Source organism: Scatophagus argus, chromosome 5, assembly GCF_020382885.2.
Source record: "Scatophagus argus isolate fScaArg1 chromosome 5, fScaArg1.pri, whole genome shotgun sequence".
In the NCBI taxonomy this organism is placed as follows: domain Eukaryota; kingdom Metazoa; phylum Chordata; class Actinopteri; family Scatophagidae; genus Scatophagus; species Scatophagus argus.
This window is the reverse complement of record NC_058497.1, coordinates 13,259,397-13,282,345: the sequence shown is the minus strand read 5'-3', so window position 1 is coordinate 13,282,345 and position 22,949 is coordinate 13,259,397.

Here is a 22,949-nt window from a genome sequence, read left to right as displayed (position 1 = left end):
CATGGTGACATTTTATTGCTTCTGTTGATGCAGGACCAAACCAACAATATGACAGTGAAATCCTGGACTGGAAACACAACCTCTTTTTTCAGGCCATAAGTCTCTGCACTGTATCTGCTGTACGAAACAGTTACTGACAGTGGGTCACAAATTAATCCTTTGTTGCCAATCAATTCAAATCAGTTTCCTACCTTTGATTTGAATGTGGCCGTGTGTTCCTGTTTACTAAATGTAAATGCTGGCTCTTTTCACGCTCAAAAACCCTATTTCTGATTGAAAGATTTTGTTCACTGTCCACATCAGGCTCAGTGACCTTGGGCTGGTTTTCCTGGTGAGAAACAGATTTTGCCCTGCTTGTGCCTGATCTGTATTTTCCATGGCTCTCTGTGAAATTGCATCAGTCGGTACAGTCAACACAAATTGGCTTCCACAGTTCATTTTTGGTCTGCAACATATGGTTTAGTTCAGATTATACAGTCCTGATCAAAAGTGTAAGGCCACTTGAAAAATGGCAAAAAAAAAGAAAATTCATATTTTACATGGTTGGGTCTTAACAAGGTTCCAAGTAGAGCTTCAATAGGCAACAAGAAGAAATGGGAGTGAGACAAAACATTTTCTGTCTTACTGCATTCCACCTCAGCAGCGATGGCACGCTGCGAGAGACCCTGCTTATGCAGTTCAACAACCTGACCACGTTCAAAAAGAGAAAGTTTCATGACAGTGCGACTACCTGTCCCGACCTGACAATGAATCCACATTTTTGCACAGATTTGTGGTCTTAATCTTTTGATCAGCTGTGAAAGAGCCTGTTTCAGTTTAGCCGTTGTTTTCAATAAATTGCATGCTCAAAAAAATGTTTTGTCTCACTCCCATTTCTTCTTGCTGCATGTTGAGTCTCTACTTGAAACCTTGTTAAGATCCAACCATGCAAAATATGATTTTTTGCCATTTTTCAAATGGTCTTAAAGTTTTGATCGGGACTGTATAATGCTAAGATGTTTTCCTGGTTGTCCATTTTCACTGACGGAGAGAGGCCCCCGCTCCTGTAACAGGTAAGCCTCATTCTCACAGCTGTGTATTACTATAACACTGTCCATGATGTGCTTTTCTTTGTAATGCACTCAGTTTTGTATTACAAAAGTCTACACTGCTTCCTATTCATATATGGCAGGTTTCCACAGTCTATACCAGTTTGTCAGCTTGTTTTTCAGTTTTAGTCCAACACATGTCAGTCTTTAGTTTTTTATGTTAATTCCCTGTTCTTGTTATTGATACATGTGTTCCCTAAAGCTTTGGATTGGTTGTACAGTAATTCCTACTGAGGCAAACATATATAATGGATGCCTGTTTTGACTAATTTGCTTTGGCACTTCACCTTTTATAGATTCCTATTTACATTCCTGTAGTGGGTGGCTAAACGCACATAAATACCGTTAACCCACCTGAAGAATTTCTTCCCCTCTTTCCTTTCCTTTCTCTCCCTCTCCTTAGTGGACAGCTAAGTGATTTCAGAGTGCTGCTGCATGTGCGCACACCCAACGGCGTGGGCATTGGTCTACTCGGTTATCCTCCAAAACAAACAAAACAAAACAAACAAACAAAAAAACATAAGAGATCAAAGAGAGCAAATATTTTATTAACCTTATCTGGCTAAAATTATTCCACACTGATCTAAGCTACCGACTGTGGAATTTTCTAAATAATTTTGACTGTTAATAAAGAAATACAGTCAGTGAAATAATGTACAGTTGAATATCGTATGGTCTTTTAAATGTGAACTAATTATGTTAAGTCATATTAACTTAATCTTTTGTTAATGAACAGGAATTTAACATACATCCAGCATTCATTCATGCAATAAATCATCATGAGTCATACTTTAAAGTGCTGCAAAACAATAATAATAAGCAGTAATAAATTAAACAATTATATGGATACATAATTTGTTTCAGTTTTTCTAGTGTAGTATATAGTCTCCTAAATTTTTATTTATTTATGTATTTTATTTTTACTTGTTTATTTTTACCACCTCAGCTTTCTGCTATTACTTGGTAATAAAAGCTTAACTGGACTATTTCTTTGTTTCATATGTTAGCACTCCACTGATGCATCAGTTTATTGATCACCACAGCTATCGTTTCTTGCTGCCATCATTATCTTCTCCTGTCACTCTGTGTTTTCCACTAGTGTGTCTTTTGTGCATGTGCTTGTGCAGTGATTCAGACATATTTCCTCAAACCTCCTGGGGGGGGGTCTGCACTCTCTGCACTGTCTGAGGAGCCCACACACAGCCCCTCCCCCCAAGCCTCAGAGCAGTAGAGTGGTAGTAGGGGAGGAGGATATTAGCAGTACCCTGCAGCAGCAGAAGCTGGAGCGCAGGACAGGAAAAGTGGCCAGAGTCCTGTAGAGTTTTGGCCTTTTTCTTCCCACATCAGGTTTTTATTGTTGTAGTTTATATTATAGCATAAAAACTTCCTCTCCTCTTGTCTTCCTCCACAATTCCTCCCTCCTCCCTCCTTTGGATATCTGTGCTCTCATTTCTCCTGTGCTCTAGCTGAATAGGACATGTTAGAGCTGCTCTAACAAAAACAGCACTTCCACACCTCCTTTTAAACTGACCTCTTGTCTTCCCACTGACACTTTCAATACCTCCTGTTTCACAAACAAGTACCTGGTGGGTGAGATCTCGCAGGGATTACTGTTAGTAGACAGAGCTGCTTTAAAGACTTATTAAGCACCACCTTTTACTGTGCCCCATCTGCAATATACATTTCAAAATGAACCAAAGTGGGGTGTTTATAATTGCATGAGCCACTGTTCAAAATTAAGGTTGGTGGAAGAAGGAAAATCTACATGTAAACAATTTTATGTTAAAATTTAACATAACCAGACTGCATGTAAATGCTCCTATTACCTCTTAAGTGCATGTTTAAAACACCTGTGATGTCCACCCCAATGTTATATTTGCTCCTTTCATTATGAGGACTATACAAAAAACAAAACAAAACAACAACAACAACAACAAAAACAGCCCCAAACAAGAAAGGAGCATAAAAAATTTAAGTGCTCAATAGAACTCAATGGAAGTGCTGCTGGCTGCATCCCAAAAAATAAATCACATCAGTGATGCTGTTGACTGTAATGTTGGATGATATCTCAGCGCTTTCTTCTTCTTTTCTGTTAACACACTGTTTATTTGGACTCCAGTATCACACTGCTGAGTCTCTCTTTAGCATGAAAAATGAGCTGTAGGAAAAGCCAGCATGTGATTAGTCACTGGGTTTTTGAGGCTGGGACAGGGCAGTCTGTGTATACCACAGCTATGTGCCATGGTGATTAATTTGCAGTGGGGCTCTTGTATACATTTGTGTTTGCTGTGGCCATTTGTGTGTGAGTGTGTGTGTGTGTGACAGCATTTTACAGTATATTTACTTATTCTGATGAGTGTATGAGCATACGGTTTCATACATTCTTAATTTTATCTTTGTGTGCAGGATATTTACCAGACTGTTCGTATTGTACATTTGCAACATTTATGATAAATCATCTGCTATGGCACACTAGTGCAGATTAATCAATTTTCTCTCCCAAAAGTAATGAGAAAGAGGAAGTCGGCAAACCCAGTGGTAGTCTGGCATGTGTTGCAGTGGAAGAGAAAACTGCAGCATATTAGATGGCTGTTTCTCTGTCTAACTGCCTATCTGTCTGTTGTAAAACTACTATCTGACATTCGGTGTCATGTTTTGACATCTACCATCTGTTTACTATGTATGAAAAAAGACTGCACATTTATATCTTATTTTGAACAACACATGTAATAGTCAAACCCTGGAGCTTTCTGGGGTTCTGTGGAATGAATAAATAAACATATCTCTCATTCTGTGCCTAAGGACTGATTTTGCCATTAATTTATTGTACTATGGGCATACACATACTGTGTAAACTCAAAATTGCTGATTTTATTTTAATATTTCTCCTTCGTGACCAATTTCCTATTGAGAGTGGCGCCTACGTGTTTCAACTTGAAAACAAAAACAGAGCTACCACAGAGCTGGCAAGGAAATTGTGTGAGAGAGACACACAAACAACTTGACATGTCATACTTTAATGTAATCAAAAGAAATCAGAAACAAAAAAACAACCCCTCTGTAACGGGATAAAATGACCAAATATTTGAGACGTTCAGCGACATAATATTTAACAACCATTATCTCAGACAAATAGTTGAATTGCTTTACTTTGCAGTTTATATGCTGCAGAGTGTATCAAGGAAATTGAATGGAATGAGATCCTAAGTGTTTTGCTCAAATGAAAAGCAATTTAGGGTGAACCCTGCAGCACAAAGTGTTTGCTTCCCTCATGCATAATATCACTTTATGTGACATTTCTGAGAAATCAATAAGCGTGCTGGGCAGGTTTATGTCTTTGCCTAAAAGTGGTGTGGAATTAAGAGTGGTGTGTGCAGGCTGGCAAATTGCCTTCGCTTACATCTCTTAGACAGGAAAAACAAGGCCTAAAAAATGGGCTCAATTTGAAGTCTTTCTGTTTGTGTGTCTGTCTCTGTGCCTGACTACCTCTGTCTATACAAGCAGCTGGCCAGATGTTTACAGTATACACTTATTTGCAGATATATCTGTCAACCTACTTATGCATCCAGTTAGTGGTTAAAAAAAAAAAAAAAAAGCTAATAAGATTCAGTCAGCTTCTGTAGCGGGCCATGCTGTGCACTCCTTTTGTCTGCTTTTTGTGAACACATTTGTAAGGTTATAACACTTATGATTGGATCTGTAATATTAATGCGTTTCCCAATTCTGGTCATGATGTGGATATAAATTAATCATATAGTTTAAAAATGTGTGTGTGTGTGTGTGTTTTTCTCTCTCTGGTCGGCTGTTTCAGTAATATAAATGTGTGTGAATATGTTTGTGGTAAGATTGCAGACAATTTACCACGTGTACCATTCTTCTTTCTCTATTTATAGCACGTGTTCTGAAATCATGGTGGAAATCATAGCCCACAACAAAAACACGTAATGGCAAACCCACAGATATTTATCACCCTGAACCCTGAAGTTCCTTTTCAGCTCTACAGAGATTTAGAGCAGCCCCCCAGTTCATTGTTTTTAGTTTTCCAACCCGCCGCTTTGCTGTTTTCATTCTCTCTGACTGTTCTCATCACTTTCATCATGGTCAGCTAAAAGCAAAAAAATAAATAATAATAAAAATAGCAAACTTGCTAGCAAGTTCACCATGTAAACATAAAAGAATTCTACATGCAGCTGTTGTGTTTAGTGTTTGTTGTCCCCCGTGTGGTCGCAATGTTTTTCTCATAGGTTCAAAACTCGTTCCTGATGGTGGAAAGAGCAGGAGACAAAACTATCTTCCTTACCAGTAAAGCTATTGTGGAGCTTTCGACATGATCCTCATGAGTAACATTTAGCTCACTTAGTCGATGCTTAAAAACTTTAAATCATGTGCGAAATCCATTTGGTAATTTGTGAATTAACAAGCCTCGTACCCTCTGGTTGTCGCTGTTACCTGTAAGCTAGCAGTTATCTAACACCAAAACTGACACTCTTTTATTTTTCTCAGTCTTCTGAGCGCAGATCCAATGAAAAGCCTCTATTCCCTTTTTTCACATTCTAACTAGTTCTTTGAACCCCCTTTATCTCTGCAGTTTTTGAGGATTATTCTACTCAGGATGAAAAAGAAACTCATTTTTGTCCCCTCTCCTCTCCCTTATGACTCTCCCTTCCCTCTTCTCTTTCCAACCCTCCGCTAATCCCATCTTCTCTCTCTCTCTCTCTCTCCTCTGCATTTTTCTCTTTTCCCTTTCTTGTCTTCTCTTCTCCATTTATGTCCCATCTCATTCACTGTTTTCTCCGATCCTCACCTCTCTTCTTATCCCCTTTTCTCCTCCATTCCCCCTCCCCTCTAACAATGTCCTCTTTTCCTCATCTCCTCCTCTCTGCTTCCTTCTTCCATTTTTGCTTTGATCTCCCAGCAGTCTCTCTTCTTATTTTCTCTCCACTCTTCCTCCACTCCTCTACCTAACTCATCCATCACAATCATCTCTCATGCTTTGCCAGTGTATTTGCTTCATCCACGACACCTGTATGCCTCCGTGGCTGTTAATATTTTCCGTTTCACTCTCTTGCCTCTCCCCACGCATCTTCTCCTTTCCTCATTCCCTCCACTACCTCCTCTCTCGACCTTTTGCTTCTCAGCTTCTCTCATCTGATTCAGTCTCCCGTCCCAAAGCGACATGTCTCTAAACGGAGAAGTGAAGAAACAAAATCTTGACAAAGCCCAGGGATCTGCCCTGCCAGTCCTTTTTGTCTGCTCATCTATTCATTTGTTTGTGTTCCCCCGTCCCTCCCCTCCCTCCGACTCTGGTGTTTGTCTAACTGTCCCCCCCAGCTCACTCGCCAACACACACATGCACGCATACACACACACACATTCATGCACACACAGGCTCTGATTGCGACCTGACGGAGCGTTAAATTACAGCCTCACCAACAATGCTGTGAGGGAATTGCTGTGTGCTCTGCTTGCTGTCTCTTATCCTCTCCTCCTCTTACCCTCCCTCCTCTTCCTCCCTTTTTCTCCTCTATCTTCACAGATCTCTCTCTCCACACTGGGACCTCTTCTCTCACCTGTTGTTTTCCACTTGCAACTTTTCTGTTTGTGTTTGTGTACATCTTATCTTACCTGCTTCTCTCAATTCATCCGTTGTCCATCGTCTGTCTTCATACCTGTCCTCTTGGGTCGCTTGGACAATTCCACCTGTTATCTCTTTGTTTCTAGCACTCTCTAGGTAGTATTTTATGTTTCCCTCCTCTGAACCAAGTTACTTACATCTTCTTTTGTAAATTTTCACAGACATTCACAGCCATCAGTGATCTCTTTGGTTCACATCAGCTCTTTCCATTCCAACTCCACTATCTGTTTCTGTTCCTCAAAGCCACCAGATGTAGCTGGCTTCTCTCTCCAAGTTCATCTCCATTATTTCCCTCATTTCCCTATCACTGTCTCTCTCTTGTATCTCCCTTCACCATGATCCTCTCCTTTCTTCCTTCCCATCTCCTCCACTTTCTCCCTCCCAGCCTTCATTACCATATTAGTGTGTGTGTGTGTGTGTGTGTGTGTGTGTGTGCGTGTGTGTGTCAGGTTTCATCCTGTCAGTGAAAGGTCAGCAGCAGGGATTTCCCTGGGCATCACAGCTAGCAGCTTTAGCACTCTGCATCACCAGCCTTATGCTCTATATTAATGATAGCGCCAGAAACCGTTCCCCTTAATGCCACCAGCCTGCATATTAAAGGGCTAACACCTAGCCCCAAGCTCAAGCAACAAAACCTTGTACAGTGTAGGTTTTTAAAAAAGACCAGCAGCTGTAGCACATACTGTCATTGGCTAGCAGCTATAGCATAGCCTCACAGCAATAGCTTTTTGCTCCATATTAAAAGGCGAGCACTGGGTTGGGGCATGGGGGTTAAGCACTGATCCACCATCATTTTGCTTACAAGGCAAAGCTTAGGGAGGTCAGACAGCATTTGGCATAGTAGCCGTTATGCAATGGGTTTCCCAGGTAGGACTTTGAACAAAAATGTTCTGTATAAACTAACAGAAGGGCATGAATTCCAAATTCATGTTTTGAAGAAAGAAATGCCCTGGACTCCTATCATGTTTTAAATAAATGGTAATATGTATTGATTAATACATTATGTTTATTCAATAACCACTGGCCATTTATGTTATTAAAACAAAGAAACTGACATAATAAAAACAATAATTAGTTTAACATTTGCCTGTTAAGTAAATGTTAGTGAGCAATAGAAGCAGTATTCTAAAGGTAAGAGTAGCACAGTTTTAAATAGGAGCATGCTGGCTCAGCTCCCTACACTACCTGGACATATTTGGGTGTGACAGAGGATGAGAAAATCTCTCCCATTCTGGAAAACAAGTTTTCCATCATGTTACAAAATAAGACAAATAAAGAATCTAAGGTAAAATGAAGTGCGGCTTGAGAATGGTTTCAATACTCTCGAACAGGTACTCTGACTTAAGACCTTCATTATGTTTCATTTGGTTTAAAATAATTCATTTAGCTTAAACACTGTCTCAGTGTTTATGACAATTCTGTCAAGATGCAATCAGTTTCCTAAGAAAGCATAAGAGTTCAGGGTTAGACAAAAGGCTCCACCAAGGGAACATTCATTACTTTGATCTTGTCTTCACTACACTGGTCTGGGACAAGAAGTTGATGTGTCCCCGAATGTCCTCTGTCTCGTTAGCTGAGATTTCATTTAGTGCTCCCTATACAGAGAGCCTCACACAGGCCAGGCAGTAATATATTTCATGCATGCACAGCGAACGTTATCTTTGGCAATGGGAAAAAAAAAACAATTTCATTTTTTAATTTTTTGTGTTACAGCAGTGTTAGTATGTCTTGTAATGTGGCACTGATGTTCACGTAGCCGATAGTGAAAAAAATCAAAATGAGATCTAAGCAAAACAGAAGCCTTTATGTCATTGTCCTTTTAATGATATTCTGACTATTTCACTGATTGGTCTAAATTCAACTTAGTCTCGACATTTGCATGACTTGATCAGACTTGGAAGGTAAATCCTTTCATACCCGGAAGGAAGGATTTTATTAAAACCCCAGTGATGAAGTGTTATGTGTGTCATATTTTCATATTTCAACAAACTACTGCACATTTCATTGTATTATTCTGTTTATTCTCATATCCAAATATATTTAATTTATGTCTGAGGTCAGAGAAAGTTCAAAAATTCTGTATTCAAATTAAAATGCTGGGTGGTTTGTGAGACTGTTGCATATTCCTCTGCTAAAAGGGGTTGTCCGCCTCGGCTAACTCTGCTCTTGTCATCAGACTATTCATACATTGTTGTGTCTAAGACTCCACATTTGCATGTTTCACCCCAGCGACACCTTTAATGTATTAAAAGGTGATGGACTGCGTGGATACATTGTTATTGCTAAGAGAGAGGAGACAAATACAGCAATCCCTGCATGATAAACATGAGCATTCACTGACATCACTCAGAGATACTTAAATGCCCATTAGCAATTCAAAAATGAATACATAAGCATGAGGACAACGGCACAGGAGCGTATACCTTGATTATTTCTCTCTCACATATTAGGGCTGAAGAATAAGTGCTGTGAAGAGGCTGCATGCTAACAAAGTGTCTTCTATAACCTTTACAATTTGTTAGGGAATTATGAATCCGACCTGAGGTGAACATACCTGGGCATGTTGATCTCAGTCAGCCTAATAGGGTATCAAAAAGAAAGAATTATTAGCTGTGTGTTAAAAGCTATAAGGACACAAGGTAACAGTGGCAGAGCTAAATACAAAAAGAGGGGAAAGTGTGTGAAGGAGAATGTCATTCCTTTTATTAGGTTAGTTATGTAATGGCCAACCCCTGAAGAAACTATTTGTGCCCCATTATTGAATCTGCACAAATCAACCCAGTGGCATAATGAGCCAGACTGTGCTTGCTACTTGGATTTTATCCTAAAATTGCCTGTCAAAGGCTTGTGAATGTAGTCAAACATATGTTGCTGATTGATCGACTGATGTTGACGCTCTGGAAATGTGAATCCATATCTGTGTGCTATCAATGCGCAATAGCCTTACAGCTGAGTAACACAGGAGTGACAAACACCAGACACAGTGCATGGATTCACATTTCACTGTTAGGAAGTGTACAGTGAGAGTGGATGAATGAACTGGTCCTTATATACAGCAGGTGGAGTTGATGAGAAGATCTTATTCAGCTGTGCAGGTGAGATGACAGGAAGAAACCAGGGGGCCACGCCCAGCTCTGAACACACAAGGACACATAGACGAAAACACCAGGCAGGAAGAGGAGAACACTTTTGAAACACACTGACATCATGCTGCTGTGTTCTGAGAATGGAAAGCTTTTTGTCCAGCAATTGAAATGTGAATCCATTTTTTATAATGTCTGAGAGTAGACCAAATCAAATTTAAATGTGACATCAGGCCGAAATTTTATTTTTGAGAAACCCTCGTTTACACACACATCTAGATTAAAGTAATCTAAAAATGAGGAGTGTGGATTTCCCCTTTGTATGATCTGAAATTGTCCACTTACTTGTGATACCTTGATTAACCCAGATAACGTGTTTGTTTTGCCAGCAGCTGGTTTGCTGCAACTTGTGGGTGCTACTGCTGATTAGCATACTGCCTGTTTGTTTTCAGCTTATTGTTCACCTCTTCTATTTAGTTGTTCTAACATGGATAACAGCCTCTTATTATAGGAGAGCACACTCATAAACAAACACACACAAACACACTGGAAGGCATATGCATACTTCACACGGGAGTACACACTCAGACACACAAGTACATGTATGCACACACCTACATTACATGCACCTCTGCAGAACTCCCTTATCTTTCTTTTCATTTCTGATTTCGATCTGAAAAACAGCGAGGCATGTCTGAGACTCATTTCTTATTTAATTGACTAAATACTATAGGATGAACATGATTAACCTATCTATTCAACATGTATATTGGTGCCCCGAGTGTAGGCACTGTGGAGGTGTGTGTATGTAAATGGATGTCTGACATCAAAACCTGAAAAAATAGCGTTTCTCCAGATGGATATATGTAGACAAAGACTTTGAAGGACTTAAATTAGGGGTATTAAGCGTTCAGATTTCTCATATGTATGTATCTTCAACCCGGCAGCACAGAAGATCTACAGTACACAGATTAGATATATATTAGATTAGTGTCATCAGTTCAGTATCTGACCAAATGTTCCTTATTTTAAATAATGGACAGAAAACAGTTTTTGTATAACATCATAATGTTGCAGTGAAGTTGACCTATTGGACATAAATTGTCATCCCTTTACAGTTTTTATCCTGTTAGATGTTTATGTGGATTTTTATCAGAATTATCATAATCGTAATGAATTCTTGAGTTATGACCACGTTTTGTGAAGTAACAGTGACTTTTGATCCCCAAATTTTAACCAGATTACCTTGAGTCTAAGTCAAGCAACTTTTTGCATCAGTGTTGCATTCAAAGTCCATGGTAATTTAAAAGGGTGATGAGTAAATAGAACAGTGATTAAAAAAAATATAACATTATTTGATAAGACATTGCTCGTCACAGATGGTACGGCTTTTATTGAAGTTCAAGGCTTTTCTTTTACCATAGGAACATGAAGAAAGCAAGAAATCTCTCAAGGATGAAGGTTGAAAAGGCACATGTAACCCGTGATGTGGCGTTTCCATAGCCACATCGCACTTTGAATCTGACGGAGTTCACGGGCAAGAGAAACTGAAGAAGGGGGTTCATGTGTTACAGCAGAGTTGCTTTCACTTTGGAATAATTTTTACATTCTGTTGAGCATATAAATGTAATTCCGACTGCAAGGAAATTCAACTCAACATCTGATGAAAAGATGACAACATATGCATGTGTGGAATATCTTTGATGGAGCAGTAATAATTTCACACAAGATATGCAGTATCTTTGCAGGATACTGTGCAGGGCTGTGTGTGTGTGTGTGTGTATGTGTATGCGTGTGACATTACAAAATCACGAAACCCCCCAGCGCTATAGCCACACATATAGTTCTTTTTTTTAAATGTGCCATTACGTTCAAAAGCTTATCACACAAACACTAAAACTATACGCATGGCCTTAATGCTTAATAGTGAATGTGTTAGCAAACTGTTCACACTGAGGAGACACACACAACATTAGCATTCATTTGGAGTTTGAGGAACCAGACAAATTTAAATCCAATATCTCATCCCTGGAGCAACTCCTGATGGGCATATGCGGCTCTTTAGCAGTTAGATGCTCCTCTACGCTCATCAGCTACTTGCTAACTTTTTCCACCTGTCGTTTCTTATTGGGCAGTTGTGTACAGAGCACATATGGTACCCATTTTGGGTGGGCCAAAGTAGTTTTGACTGTGCCTGTGTTGTAGTCGGTGAAAGTGCAGCTGGACCCCCCCGCCCCCCAAGACTTCCTCTGCTGCTGGGTAACTTCCCTGTTGTATCCAATGTAAAGTGGCCTGTTGTGATTGGTCCAGACTTGATAGTATCCTAATAAATTTTATCTTTTCCTGAAGGCCAAAAAAAACAAAACAAAGACGCTAAAAGACTATTTAGAGTCTTGATATGGATTAGAGCAGCTTTAATTCAGTTGTGTTTGTGGCTTTAATGATGACAGCATGTATTTTTGTCTACACCATATCTCTGTCTCTCTTTATCCCTCTCTGTCTTTCTCTGCCTCCATTTATCTTTTTTACTGAGTTGCTGTGTTGTTCTAAAACATGTCAGGAAGAGACCTGCACAAGTCCTGAAAAAAATCTTGTCTGCGGGTTCAGACAGCTAGTTGGAAAGCCTATAAAACAGACCCAGGGGCAGGAGTCAAAACACTTGTATGGTGGTGACTGCACTGCTGCTCACCTCACTTGGGGAAAAACATTAATAAAACAAGATGCCCAACACTGATGTTTTGATGTACATGTGGAGTTTTTATTATTATTATTATTATTATTATTTTATTATTCATCTGTACTTGCAATCGTTAGTAGGGAATTCAGATTTTTATTTTTTATTTTTTAGTCTCCATCACATGACTTAAAGAATTAGCCATTGGATCTTTCAGCCTGTTTTTCTTTTCTTGGACAGTTGTTATGTACTGGTCTGAAGAAGTAGAAAAACCCCTGAGGTAAAAATAACAGCAGAACATCACATCATGGGGTGCAACACACATGGCGTGCCACTTTTAAGGACATTTTGCGTGTTATGTCTACATAACCCCCCCAATTTTGAAGGGTTGCTTCATTTTATGAGTTCTGGATGTGCAGGAAAGGGAAGAAGTTTGTATGCAAGTTAACTTGCAGTCAACGCTGACTTGGTTTCTAAAGGGGCAAAAATAGTTTGGGTGAAAGTCCTGTGTTTGATAAGCCATCTGCCACTTCCCACCTCGTCACTCTTTAAACTATGTTACCTGTTTTCTCTATGACATTTGAGTGTAAAAAGACAGGCTGTCGTGTTAGACACACAGTCAGTAGAGACTTAATAGCATGAAAACTGAAATGCAAAAAGCAACAAAATGCATTGTGATAACACACAAAAGGACCGAAGACACTGGAGTGTTATTCATACGCCACTTAGTGACACCAGGACGCACTGCAACCTGTTTTGAAGCTCATGTGAGAGACGGGGAGACACGAGAGCATCAGCGGACCTGAAGAAAGTGTGTGAGAGCAAAAAGAGCCAGAAGGGAAAGAGAGGAACTAAACACATGCTTAATTTTAAAAATGAAAAATCAACATGTTTTTAAATTTTGAACAGCAACAGATGGTTGACAGTGATGTGAGCCATATCAGCCAAATTTGGAAAATCTTCTCAGTTTCATCTCTCCAAAACTCATAGTTACAGTTTCATGAAGCAAAAAGTCACAGCAGATTGGAGTGAATGGTCTGAGCAGTGAAGTGTTCTCTAACTTTTCTCCCCATCTGCTTTTTATATTCCTCATCTCTCCACAAACGGTTTTTGTTTCTCCTGTAAACTCTAAGCTGCTCAAATTTCCTTTTTTCTTTCTTATTTTCTTTCCCCCTTTCTCTCTTTTTCAGCTTTCAGCTCTCTTTCAGTCTCCCTCCCTCCCCTTTTCTCTATCTCTCTGCCTTATTTTATCCTCATACTTATTCATTCTCACATACACACAAGCGGACAGGGCAGTGGAGCAGATGCAGCTGACGTTCTGCACCAGCGAAGCATAACAGTGTAGTTAGCCTGCTTGGCATGAAACAGAACGCTGCATCACGGAAGAGAACAGAACACAGCAGGGCTGAGAGCTCTGAGGAGCAGCAGGGGCAACTCACATACACATCACGTTACGGGTTTAAGTCCAGAGTATCACCTGTTGCTGCACATTGTTACCACTCTCTCTCTCTCTCTCTCTCTCTCTCACACACACACGCTTGTTTTGTTTTCAGTGTTTTTTGAGAACTATCCTACTCTGCTACATGTAAGAATAGAAGGTGGATAAGAAGAAACATCTACAGACTCTGCTAAAGGTACAGGACAATTTCAGTTGCTGCCAAAAATGAGCACAATATTTTTAACCACACCAACAGAATGGATCTAGAGATCAGTTGGTCATCTTCCACTTTGGTTGTCACTGAAATATTTTTTGCACTCCACTCCCCCCATGAATATTTGAGCAAAGATTCATGGTCCTCACGGGATGAATTCTAGAGTACGCTGATGTTCCTCTGACATTTCTTGTAGCACCACCAGCACACCACGATGTTTCCACTTGTGAAATATCTCAACATTTACCTGATGTTTTGGTCCAAAATTTGTCAAAATTTGTATTCATGGCTCCTACAGGAGACAAATCTTAATATGGTTGCTCCTCCAGTGCTAAAATGAGGTTGACATTCAAAAGATGAAAGATGAAAGATGAAAGTGACATATTTTGTCATTGGAGGGAACTCACTCCAACGAAATTTGTGCTCTGCATTTAACCCACCCAAGTGACGTGCTCACACACACAGCAAACCCAGGGCAGTGGGCGACCACGTGCAGCACCCGGGGAGCAGTGGGGGTTAGGTACCTTGCTCAAGGGCACCTCAGCCATGGACACCGGTACGGGGAATCGAAGCAGCGATCCACCGGTTACGGGTCCGACACCCTAACCGCTGATCCACGACTGCCACTAAATAAATATTAGGTGGATCAGCATAACTTTGAATTTGGTGCTATACCTTTAGTTTAGTGTCAGTCAGCAAATGTTAGCATGCTAACGAGAAACACGATACCTGCTAAACATCACCGTTTTCAAGGATAGGGTCATGGAACCACTGTAAACTATTCCAGTATGCACTGGGAAAAAGGCTGGGTACATACTGAACAGAAAGTTTCTCTTCCTGCCAAACCTGCATGGCTGTAGACTATGGAAGAAGTAGATAACCCTGAGAGGCCTATCAGCCCAGGCCGCATCATTTTCATACTTTTCGTACTGTGCTAATTTTATATGTGCCATTTAGTGCCTTTCTGTATTAGGCTCTACGAGCTTTGACATGCCATTTCATGCAAGACCAGTATGGGCCACTGATCTGTGCTCTTATGCAGACTCAATCTACAGTCAGGTAGGCACAGTTTTCTATGCTATGCCATGTTGTGTTTAGCTGCACTATGGTCTTTCACACTGCGCTGTACAGTACCACATCACGCTGAGCCGAAATGTGATTTTCCATGTCGCGCTACACCACACCTTTTCTGTGCTGTGCTATCCCATGCCGTTCTCTTCGAGAGAACTGAGCAAGGCGGCATTGCCACAGTGCTCAACCCTGCATGCTTCAGTGATTATAACTATAAAATTTTTTAATGAGCAGTTTGGAGCCAAGCCACAACCATTTGAGAGTCCTGAAAACTGTTTAACAGCAACTCTGACTCAGTGAACCGTCTACAGTGGTAGTATACAGTCAGTAGCAAAATGTTGAGAAGGTTGTATCATAGCATTTCTTGGAGAAAGGTAGGAGTTGTGTTGACCATCAGTTTACCTGTTGAAAATGTGTAGCAAATGCACTAATTACGGTTTTACCGCGGTTCCAGCTCTCTACAAGAGATCAATAGGAAACAGGTGACTGCAATGGTAAACATTATGGTTAGACTAAAGCTGTTTTTTTACATCTTTGCTTTGAGGGTGAGGTAGTTCTAAGTGCATTTGGTGCAGTAATGAGCATGATAGCTTTCAGTGACAGCTGCTGACTCCACCTCCATTGCTGAAAATTACCCAATATGACCAAATTGTGCCTTGACGATGTGTCAGAGTAATGTTGTTTTCATCTATCTATCTATCTGTCTGTCTGTCTGTCTGTCTGTCTGTCTGTTTGCTTTTGAGCACTTTCCTACTTTATTTAGTCCAGGCATGTTTCAGTAAATGAAAGGACCTTTTTTTCTTTTTTTGGTCCTCTAATGGATTTGAGGAACTCTGCAGAGTGCTGGTACTCTTTCACTGAATCATCACTTTCTAACAGAGGAAGCAACACTTCTGCTACTAATTAAAGAGAGTGATTGAATCTGGGGCTTTTACAGACACACATGCCCATGTGCATTCAGAAACACAAGCGCACACACACAAGCACAAGGTGTTTACATGCTATATTCCATGCTGCATTCATGACAGTATAAGGGCAACATGGAAAACAACCATGTACTAAGCTGCAATAATGAGCTTGGTTGGGATTTTTAATCTCAGTCATTCGCTCATTTGCATCACCTCATATCTTCTAAATGTTGGTATTTTATTAATCCAAATTGGTTTGCAGGGACATGGAGTCTGTGTGGCATAATGGATTGTACTGGATTAATCACCAATTACAGTTGGCCTTCAAGTATTTTAAGCTACTCAAGCAGCGATATTCTCTTATTACATCTTGAGTAGAATAACTTGAAACAGTTTCAAGTGAAACTCTTAGATAACTCTTAAATAACGCCTTTAATCTTTCTGTTACGCTGCGGATTTTGGTATTTGCCCTTCGACCTCCTTCAACTCGCAGCTCATTTCATCAGTGGTGTTTAATGAACACAAACGTTCCATCTTAAGTATATGGACTCTGTTTTGCTGCTGTGTCTCTCTCTGTATCTTATTTGCTTATGGATGTGGTAAAAAACTCACATACTAGCACCAAGAAACAAGGTAAAATATCAGCAGACTCTTTGCACACATGTACACATAATGTCCATGTGAATGGTTCTGTCATGGTAACAGTGCTAGATTAAAGTGTTTATCTTAACTTTTTCTATTTTTTTTATGTTTTTTCTTCTGAATGCTAGTTTCTCTGTTCTCTCCTGTCCCTCCAGTCATTGTCTTTATGGTAAGTAACAAGAAAACATGATAAAGAAGGAAATTCAAATAAATGAAAGACATTCTGACGCACAGTTTTGTCTGCACAATTAAATTGAAGGATAAATGTCAAACATTAATGAAAAGTTTTCCTGAAGTGATTAGGTGTGTGAGGACACTGTGAAATACCACTTTTTCCCGGTTAAATTGGATTCTTTTCTTTTCATATACTTCCTTTTCTTAACCTCCTGGTCATGTTTAGTCTATGTCAAATGATTTATGCAGGATTCCTTTCTAATAGAGTATTACATATATAATAGATTATAACCCTATATATTTTTATTTCTTTTTTGTCTCTAAGCATTATGTAGAGAATGCTGAATTCAGTAGATTTTTTCTGGGGAAAGAAGCTAGAAAAGCCAGTATCTTTCCCTCAATATCAGATCGCCAAAATGTAATTTTTTGGTGTCACACATATATCCATTCAGGACTTAGCTCTCAAAATTGAGCTGAGAATAGACTGGCACTGTATAAAGAGAATAACAACCTGAGCTTAATCACATTTTTCCGAGTGCAGAGTACAATAACATGAAGACAGTAACCTGCACTGGGCTGAGAGCACAGTGACCTATATGCTGAACAACCTCCACAGTTCATAAAAAAAAAGTACCCCCTCCATCTGATGGTCTTTCTCCACCTGTCACTCAGTCATGCTCTCTATATTGACTTTTCCTCTCCTTCTTATCTTCTTCCCATCACTCTTTCCCAGCCTGAGCCCCAGGAGACAAAGACATTCACCAACTCTCTATCTACTTTCTCCATCTCTCCTGTCCTCCGTTTGCTGATCTCCTTCAGCCTATCTCTACATCCAATTGCCACCCCCGATAGTACAACATATCTCCCCCTTTTTTCTCTCTCATTGCTTCATCAATCAAGAACAGTACCGCCAAAGCATTTTGCACAAGAGTTGTGTAAGAATAATAATTTAGAATGTTCTACATATTACTGTTACTCTCTCGCTGCCTGTCTCGGCCCATCCCTCACTCTACTTTCAGGAGTAATGGATGACCGTGCTGTGGTGGTGTCAGGGTCTCTACCTTTCTCTCTGTCACTGCAATACCTCCCTCCATCTACTCCTCTGGTAATAGAAAGCCATGATTTGGCAGTCTCTATGTTGCTGTGTCTCGCTTTGTCCTTCTCTCTCTCTCTCCCTCTCTCTCTGTCTGACTATCCCCTACTAATAGATGGCCATGGTGGGGTGGCTGTGTCAGGAGAGGCATTCGTGTCGGCTCCATTAAACTGTAACCTTGCTGCTCTGAAGGAAAATGCATGCTCTGTCTCTCTTACCCTCACTCAGATTCTCTCATGGAAATAAACAGCTACCCTGAGAGCTTGTTTTACTTTGGTTCTGCGTTAACTGATTTTGCAACTGGAAAATGTAATAACTTACTCATTTAAAGGGCATTTTTGTCACTTTACTGAATAGCTGAAGACAACAATGAAGTTTTCCTAAGTTTCTTCTTTACTCAACCGAGTTTGTACCAAATGACTCCAACTTTTCCATAGCCGCATTGCATTCTCTGTATTTAAAAAAGCAAAAAGTATATGTGGTTTAGAGGTATTTACTGATCATTCATAAGAGGCAAAGCACCTAGCTTAGCCATCCAGAAGTCTCGTGCTCACAGCTCATTTCTGAATGTGGGCATAGCAGGGGCTAGCTAGCAAGTAAAAAAGACAACCTCAGAGTTGCTGAAGGGAGTTTTTCTCCTCTTTGGGTGGAGGTCAGCTACTTTCCTTAAGCTACATCCCTTACATCAACCTAACATTACTTCTACACAGAGTAATGAAAGCAGCATGTTAACAGCATGCAATATACACTATATAGACAAAAGCGTCCAGACGCATCTCTTTATGAGGCTGTTTTTCAGGGGTCGGGCTGGGCCAGTTACTTCCAGTGAAGGAAATCTTAATGCTTCAGCAAACCAAGACATTTTGGACAATGCTATGCTGCAACTTTGTGGCAACAGTTTGGGGAAGGCTCTTTTCTATTCCAGCATGACTGTTCCCCACTGCACAAGGTAAGACATGGTTGGATGAGTTTGGTGTGGAGGAATTTAACTGGCCCACAAGAGTGGAAGCTGTTACAGTTGCAAAGCTGTCAGTGTATTTATAATGAGGTGTCATTAAAGTACCTGTTGGTGTAACGATCAGGTGTCCCAGCACTCTTGTCTATATAGTGTATGTTCAGGTACAGCACTGCAGCATAAGTCTCCTGTGTTTTTGCAACACATGAAATGGAAGAAAATAGACCCAAAGTGAAAAAAAATGTGTATTTAATTGCAATGTAACACAGCTAAGTATGCAAACAGAGAAGTACATGAGATGATGTAGCTGAAACATCTCCCATGTAGACAAGCTGCTACACATTCCAGACCAGTTTCGCTACTGAATACAGAAAGACAAAAAACAAACCTTTCAAATCCTGGTGAGACATGAAATAAGCTGACCCCTAAAAACATAAAAATAAGCATTTGGCACTTTCCAGGTGCTGCTCTCCTAAGTGAGTCAACATGCCACAGAGCCCACGAAGCTTAAACCACCCTGAAATCATGCGAGACCAAATATCACTCTGTAATTTACAGCTTGGAGCTGTGGTGGTTCTCCTTTGGGTGGCTGGAATTCTCTTTCGGCCACAGCTTTCTGCCAATTTGACCTGACCTAAATTTTGTGACTCTCCTGGTGAGAGGGCTGGGTGAAGTGGTGGGTCAATCCAATGTTCTTTTTTTTCCTCATAAACCAAGGTGATGCAAACATGGAAGCTGGTGGATGTTGTCTCGGTCATTGGTTGGCTACCACTGATATGGCATTCAGAGAATTGTATTGGGTATGATGAGGAGGAGAATTATGGATGCGGTGAGGAGATGGTAAAAAAAAAAAAAAAAAAAAAGGACTGTACCATCCATCAGCACAGTTCCAAAATAAAAGGTGCCTGTGCAATTCTTAAAATAATTCTGTAAATCAGATTTAAATGAGAAAGAAAAATCAGAAGAAAGAAAAAATAGAAAAATCTCAATTCTTGTGAGACCAAACATTCCCCTAACTGAGTTGAGTCTTGCCAAGTCTGAAACAAATCTTTCCGAAATTTTCTTTCTGAAGACAAATTGCTTTATAGACACTAGATTTTGACCTTTTTCTTTCTCCCTCTCAAAGCACGAAGACGCAAGTGGTTTTCTTTGACGGGTTTATTCTTCAGCAAAACCTCAAAAACCGTGAAAACTAAAAACATACATAATACACAGTATTAAAGTAACATCAGCCATAAAGCTAACACACAACTGAAATGACAAACGAAAATGAATAAACAAAGGCTTTACCTCGTTGGCTGTGTGCACAGTGAGAGAAAATTAGGCTTGATATCTTCAGTTTTGTTCTTTTACAGCATTAAACTTACTCAAAACTTGACGAGAGCATCTCTTCCGCGGCTGAATCCATGCCAGGCTAGAGTCCATCGTCTTGTGGCTAGCCTACGTTGTTTTTTACATCACATGTACATGTACAGAGGTCGCATATTTCAAAATAAAAGTTCTCATTTAGAAACTCAAGTAAATATACAAAATACCCAAATAAAATCAATATTAACTCCCCAATAACATCTTTCACACAAAATGTAAATGCTTGCAACCGTTACACTTTTTGTCCTGAATGTATTTGCCTCAGAGTCACTTCCCCTACTAATCTTTATTAAGAACCATATCCTCTGTTTTTGCTTTGTTCTTGTATGTTTTTTAATTAAACACCTGCTTGCAGCTAATCCATGACAATCAATTACTTGACTGAGCGATGGATGATCTGTCAGCCTGGGGGCACCCATCTTAAGATCAGCTTAATGACTGATTGGTTCATTGACTGGTTGGCCACTGTTGAACTGGACAAGGACAAAGAAGTTGTAGGAAGGGGACAGGGTGTTGACATCTGATTGTAAAATAAATAAATACATAAAATACATAAAGAATAAATACATAAATCCTGTACAACTATGATTAGTGAAGTGACATGCAGAAAAGTTAAGTAAAACACAAGCACATTTCTGACTCTATACAGTGTATGATGTAAAAGTAAATCTATTACTCAAGCATTACTTTTACTTTAAGATTTCTCCAGCTACCAACAGCCAACAGAATTCTTGAGTGGCTAAGTTTGTGAGGCATGAAAATTCCACATAAATGTCAATGATAATTTTACTTGACATCTGTCTTACTACAGTTTGATGCATTGGAATGTGCTAAGTAAGTCACACATGTTGACTGATGATTTTTCTGTTCACTGGCTTGCTCCAGTCTCTCTCTCTTGCACCAATAAAATATGGTTCTTTTAGTCTTTCTCACATGTTGTTTATGTCCCTCTTTATTTTCTGTCTCTTTGTTTATCTCAGTGTCTTCATTTCTACAGTGCATTTCAATTCAAGCGCATTGTCCTGTATATAAATCCATTTTAGTGAAATGTCCCTTTGAATTCTCCCTCTACTCATGCCTCCTCTTCATATTTGGGGAGAGAAAAAAAAAAGGCTTACCAGACTGAGTGACACACACATGCACGTGCGTGCTTCAATTATTGTCGACTGTTTTCTCATGTTGATCAACAAAAAGAGCAGTCACGCACAGAGATGATAAGAAACAAACTGTGGATTGTTTCTGGAGGGTGACAGGCAGGGGAAAGACAGTCTGAGGGAGGTGATGACGAGTGTATGTGTGTGTGTGTGTAGAAGAGAAAGAGAATAGGACGAAATACATGGAAGAGATAAAAGTTTGTGTGTGTGTGTGTGTGTGTAAGAGAGGAGGAGAGTTAGAGTGAGAGAGATCAGAGCATGTTGAGAAGAGCTTTTGGCTTTTCTCTCGGAGGATAAAGCTTGTTCCGGCCTTGTGCTGCTGAATCCAGCTGCAGCGCTGTCCGTGGTGCTGAATCGGCTGGCTGGTCCTCCGTCTCTCTTTATCTTCCTCCCTCCCTCCCTCTCTTACATTTTCTCTCCTTCTCTCTGTCTTTATCTCTTGTGTCCTCTCCCTGTCTTCTCTGTCCCTCCCTCTTCACTTCACAGATGCTTTTTGGTTATGAAACACAGCCTGTTGTCACAGCAATGTCAATGCGTATAGCAGCCAAACTTAGGCCCAAAACAGCCATGAATATTCACTTAACATATAAAATGAAATGAAAATCTGAAAAAATAACCAGAAGATAGAACTAAGTGTTGCTTAAATGTTGGTTTTGTTTGCTTGTTGTTTGCTTGTTGCTTGTTTCACCGTGCGACATTGAGGACTAAAGGAGACTGCCCTCTGCAGTAACACGACAGCTTTGGTCGTTTATTCAAATGGCTGAAGAAAAAACGTGTTCAGAAAGGGCCCCATTCACCTCGCAAGGACCTTTATTTTGGCCTTTTGTGAACTCTTCTGTCTGTTGTTTTCATGAAGCAATGGAGCAGAAGTAGTCAATATAGCACACAGTGATTTAGGGAGGTCATGTGTGACTGTGACATGAGAGACCAGTGTTTACTTCTTTTTCCTGCCAAACTCAGTGTTGTTTTCTTTCGATTATGACTGTGATTGTTCCTAACCCTTAATTGTGCCTTAACCTAATCATCCATAACAGTACCAGACTAGAAAAGATTCACATGGGTTGTTTTGAAGGGCGGTGACAAAGGACCTGACAATGTTTAATTAATCTATTACTAACTAAGTTTGTAAAATATCAGAAAAGCATGAAAAATGTTTATTGTGATTTCCCAGAAGCTCCAGCTGATGTCTCCAGATGGCTGGCTTTGTCTGCTTAACAGTCCAGTACTGACATATATTTAGCTTACAATGAAAAGAAGTAAATCTTCACATTTAAGAAACTGGAAATAAAAAAAACTTTCAATTTTCTTTTCTTGTCTTTAGATTCCTCAATTACCAAAATTGTTGGTGATTAACTGTCTGCCGATAATCAATAAACTATTTCATCAGTGGAAACACATCTTGTTAACCCTTACAATGAACTTTTTTACGGCTCTTAGGAAACACAAGTGACT